Source organism: Microtus ochrogaster, linkage group LG1 (assembly GCF_000317375.1).
Source record: "Microtus ochrogaster isolate Prairie Vole_2 linkage group LG1, MicOch1.0, whole genome shotgun sequence".
In the NCBI taxonomy this organism is placed as follows: domain Eukaryota; kingdom Metazoa; phylum Chordata; class Mammalia; order Rodentia; family Cricetidae; genus Microtus; species Microtus ochrogaster.
In genome coordinates this window covers 12,628,310-12,634,180 of record NC_022027.1, presented here as the reverse complement: position 1 = coordinate 12,634,180, position 5,871 = coordinate 12,628,310, and positions in this window count along the sequence as shown.

Below are 5,871 nucleotides of genomic sequence, written 5' to 3'. Positions count from 1 at the left end.
CCCTGTATTAACTCACAGTAGCACTTAAAAAATAATTGTAAAATATAGGAGGCAACTAGATGCGTCTGACTTAGGGCGTGGAATAATGTCGTGTTGTTCACCAACCTCGGTGGGTGACTGGGTTTTAACAGGTTGATGGTGTGGGAGTTCCTTCTGTATGTGTGTTGCTTCATTGGTTAATGAATAAAGAAACTGCCTTGAACTTTCTGTCTCATCTGAGAACTATATACTATATCCTAATTTTTTGTAATATTGAGTTTCCAAAGAGGATCTGTGTGAGCCTACTCTGATGGCCATTAAAACTCTACCTGTAAACAAAGAAGGCATTTATTTTTCAGTCCCTGAATCTGTGAGCACAAGGTTCAAGGCAGAGCCAGCATTGGTGAGGCAGGACTGCTTCCTAGTTCAGGAAAGACAATTTTCTGTGTTCTCATGTGGCAAAGCGGGGAGGACGATACAGTCATGGCTTTTGAGGCCTTGTCATCTCCCAAAAGCTCCATCTCCACCACTTCCACACTGGGGTTTAGGAATTACCATACAGTAGGGGTAGAGGGCACAGACATTTGAGTCCTGGCAGCATTCAAGACCCCAAAAATGTCAAGAGACATTTCAGTGGGAAACATTGAATGCTTTGCTGTAGCCCCGGGGAAGTGACCCAGCCTCTCCAGAACACAGGGATCATAGAGACACCTACCTGAAAAGCACTTCATTTAAGAGACTTGAATTCTCAAAGTCATTCTCAAATTACATCACATGCAAAATGCATCATTTTACCCAGTCTGAAAATCCTACTGTTTCAGACTCAAATCTTGCCCTACCTGTAGGAATGATATAATGACACCGAGTGACCTCAGTCATCCCGTCTGTTTATTCTCCTGCCCAAGCAACATTTAATAAATGTGAACAGAGCAGTAGACACTGTAGAAATAGCTGAGGTGTCATGTATCATTGATAATGACTACCAGAACCTCGGGGTTCACTGTGGGGAGAGACGGGGACCACAATGGCACAGAGCACTGCACAGGAAGCTGTGAGGTTGTGTCCCTGGGAGATGAAGTTACTCTGCCATCAGTGAAGAGTTTTCTGGCAGAACTGAATTTCAAACTCAAACATATCTTATTAGCTTATGGATGCGTTATATTTTTAATCCTCTGATCTGACATTTCTCCTGCAGTTTTCAGGACATGGAGGGCCCTGGGATCAAGAGTTCCATCCTGGCTCCACTCTCCTAGGCATTAGGCCAGATAAGCATTATGTGTCTAAACATTTTGAGGCACTTGGGTCTTCAATTGCTCTCACTCTTAGTTCAGCTAATGGACTCAGTAGCTGTTAAAAAATCCCAGAATAGAAAGTGGACACAAGTGGTCGGACCACTTTCCCATAAGAAGCACGCTGGGTTGCTCCCCACACCTCTGAGGCACATCAATGGCAGGGCTTTAGTGACCCGAGAGTGCTCAGTGGCCTTGTCCTGGCATGAGTGGAAGTGGGTATTGGGGTGATGATGATGGCAGTAAGGTGTGGAGCACTTTGCTGGCTCGGTGGGGACAAAGACCGCCCATCACTGGCATTGTCACTGCTCTCTTACACCTAGCCTTCTGCTGGGGAGTGTGTCCTCTTCATTTGCACAAAGGGAAAGAATCTGGGTTGGGGCACAGAGCACAAGAGCAGGGGGGTGAAGAGTGAGTGGAATTTGGGGTTTAGGGCCAGAGTCGATATCACTTTCACAGGGGTTGTCTGAGGTCAAAGCCTACAAAGGCTATTCGAGTACCCAGTTTTCTCTTTTCTGCTTATTGGTCAGAGACCAGTCACTGTGGGAATGTGTGGGGAAGCCTCTTGGTCATGAACTTGATGCTTTTCTGGTGGGATTCCAGTTATTTCAAGGGTGGCACACGCCTTTAATCCCAACACTCAGGAGGCAGAGGCAGGCAGATCTCTGTGAGTTTGAGGCCAGAGCTAGTGTCAGGGCAGGCTCCAAAACTACAGAGAAACCCTGTCTCAAAAAAATCCTAAATAAATAAATAAATAGATAATAAATAAAAACAGTGACATTGACCACAGGTGAGTTCCTGGATGGAAGGTAAGTACTAGATGTCACAGATAATGCAGACGAGAGAAGGACTTGAAGGCACGTGGGAGCCACTTTGAAGATACTCGTTCATAACAGCAAGATGCTCTGTTGTGGAGAACTCTGTGATATAGGACATGGCACACCAGAGTACAAACCTAGAGGAACATTTGGGCTCATGGAGTGCAGATGCTTATATCAACCCTGCATGGTTTCTGCATGTACAACCTTCACACACATATCCCATGGACTCCCTGGAATGCCATGGGGTTTTATGCTGTGGTCTGTACTTCATGGATAAGGAAATGTGGAGTGATGAAATTGAGTGATGGAGACCATCCCCATACACATGCAAAAAGTGTATGCATACACATGTACAACACACACACAAACGAGGAAGAAGATTTGAAGGGCCTGTGCTGTGCATACAAAAGACTATTCCATTTTTACACATCACAGGTGGAAAATGGATTTTAAATATTCTGGGTGATGGAATCAGGATTTTTTCTTATTTAATTAAATTTAAAAAAAATAATTACATTTCCCCCGGAACACTATGAAAGTATTTTTTCTCATTTTGAGGTAGACACTTATCTTAGAATGACAAGTTTGGAAATGGAGCATCAGCTAGATACTGCATACAGAGTATCTCTCCGACGTTGTTCTTGAAAACCGCAGGGCTGGAAGGGTGCCCTCCTAACCATTAGCAAAGATCATCTTGAGGCAGCGAACTAGGGCTTTGATTTTCAACATAAACCACGGAAACTCATTCTTGTGGTCTTCTGCTGGGCTTTGCAACATCCAAAAACCCTGCTGTGTTTTTCCGCACACACCGCAGTGGAGAACATCCTGGCAGCTCTTCGGTAAATGTCACCACTGTGAACCCATTTTACAAGTAAAGAAACAAGAAACAATGCTACGTCCCAAAAGCTCTGCTGTGGTACCCACACATAGAGGCCAGTGGTCACTGGGTCTCTTCCTGGGTCACGCTCCACCTTATTCTTTGAGGCAAGGTCTCTTGTGGAGCACGCAGCTCACAGATTTGGCCAGGCTAGAAATCAGCAAACAAACACCGGAGACCCTCCTATCTCTGTTCGCCAGCTCAGGAGTCACAGAGGGACGCTGCCCATCCTGGGGGCTGAGGATCCAAACTCAATTCCTTGGGTTTGAGAAGCACGTTACCCATGAAACTGCCCCTCCCACTCCGATTGCTAAACACTAATCTCACCAAAAAGGCTCGCCTCTCCCTGGAGTAAAGACACAGGACTATTCTTCAGTGGGGATCCGTGGTGACTTCTCCCAAATGGCAGCCGAGGTGGCTGCCCTCTGTGGGGAGGGAGGATACATGGCCTCAGCCATCTGGGCTCCCTTCCCTGGATGTACCCATCTTACTGAGGACACAGTGGGAAAGCAGGGAAATCCCCGGTCTGACCCTAACAGACAGTTGAGACATTAGATGAAAGTCACCAAAGAATAAGGAATTTCGACAGATACATTCTGAGCAGAGGTGGAGGGCGGCTGCCCAGATCGGGAGCTTTAAGTAATGTCACACTGCCCTATCTGTGAATTGGGTCTTCGCACTGACAATCAATGTTAACAACTCCTGGCTGTTAGAGGGTGTTTCTTTCAAATGGCTTCACACTGAGAAGCAACCCTGCCCGGTCCTGGAACTTCTGTTGTTTTTATAACTACCTCTTTCCCATTAATTTTTATTCCCATCTTTAACATTATAGTGAGGAAAATAGCACATATAAATATTGTTGGTTTGGTGTTTTAGAAGAATTGTTCCTTAAGACAGAAATGAGTTTGAGAAGTTAATCATCTCGGGGAATCCCACTAAAATTGCTCGTCTTTTCTGGTTCAGTGTTTGGCAAAAAAAGGCTTGGGTTTCTAAAGTGATTTACAAATTGCCTGGCTCTCTCAGGCTTAGCCCTGACTGCTATTGTGTATCTCTAAGATTGGGGAAGACACTTAGGCCATTCTTACTCAATTTGAACAATTTTTTGTCAATTCACGTGGAATTGCTGCCAATCAGAGCACATGGCATTTCTAGCGTGCCCGCTGCCCTTCCAGGTGATCTCCACAGTTACCTGAGCGCAGGCGGTGACAGGAATCCCAGCCACTGAGCTCCCATTAGCATTGAGCCGGAGCTACGCCAGGAGAAGGTTTGATAGAAGCATGTTGAGAAAGGAGGACAAGGGCTCCATGGAGAAAGCATGCCATGAACGAGTAAGGACTTCCATTTGGATGCGCAGAGCCCATGGAAAGCTGGCTGTGGTGGCATAGGTCTTTAACCCCAGCACTTGTTTGTGGTGCGATGGGAACTAGATAGAAGAACGCCCCTCAGTTCACAGGACAGCTGGCCCAGCATACAGGGCAGTGAACAACTGCTAAAATCCTGTCTCAAGCAAGGAGGAGAGTAAGGACCAATTTCTGAGACTGCCCTCTGACCACCGTGCACTCACCATGGCACACACGTGCCTTTGCTCACACAAATGCACATGCATACACCCCACAAGTATGTTGAGGACTGGAACAAGAGCTAAGCATGCTGGGATTGCATCAGATACCCCGCCCCCTCCCCATCTCCTGGTGGACTCTCTTTTTTAGTTTAACAGTTATTATCATTGGCCCACAAACTCAGGAAGAAAAGTCCAGAGTTGGCCAGGAGAGCAGCCATATAACCAAGGTATAGAAGGGCTTGATAAACCACAGAATATTGGCTCCCCTAACTGCCCTGGGTTTACACATTCCCACTAAATGATACCATTCTGTATTCTACATGCTGTGTGGGAAAACTGGAGAGACAAACCCTTAATCTGGACATGACAATAGGGATAAAGGCAGCCCTCCTAGCATTGATCTTAGGCATTAATAATGAACACTAGGACCCAGACCATGTTTTATGCATTTTTCCATACATGTTTTGGTTCATAGGTGGTATCATTTATTCTGTTTTACAGCTGAGTAAACTCGGGCTTCATGACCTGCGGTGTGAGTGCCAGGCTTCAATCCCTGTGTCTGAGCTGGTCCTCATGATCTCACTGGCTTCCAGAAAACTCCCCACAGGCAACTTTGAGACTGCTGGCCTCTGACTCACTTGGGGCTGCTGGATAGAGACACGGAGTCCTAGGCCAGGGCTGAAGAATCAGGATCTTTGGAAAGGGAGCCCATAAGTCCCCATCATTCAGCCACTAAGCCTGGCTGTCAGAGGAGCACTAAAGTTTGAGAAATGCCACACTCAGGAGTATGATGCCGCTGTGATCATCTGCAGAGTCCCTAGCACTCTCTTCCTAAGAGAAGGAGGGAGCAAAGAAGGAAGGACAGAACTTAGCCAAACTGGGCTTCATTTCGGCTCAGAGTAGGTCTAACCCAAGCCCTCAGCTCCTCTAGCTTCAGAGCCTACAACAGCATGTGCCCCTCAGAGTTGATAGCCCTATGAACTCCAACAAGAGGCCCTTCCGTGGTCCGTCATGCTTGGGTCAGCCATCAACCCGGGGGAGAGGTGACAGTTGTGCCTAGACTTTAAAGCAATACTCTTCCCAACCAGCTGGGACACTGTGACATGGGACCCCGTATCTCTTGCAGCTAGCAGAGTTGGCAGTCAGCCTGAAGACAGGGAAGATTCAGCTGATGGGACCTGTGGCCGGAAGGAGAGATAAAGACCAAGGCTCCAAAATAAACTGCATGGAAGTAGAATAACCAAGAAGGGTCCCGGCACAGGGAGGGGCCGGAGGCTAGAGCTGGCAGATCTTGGGTGAGGGGTGGTGACAGTCATGACTAGTTCTCACCAGCAAGTCATGAGG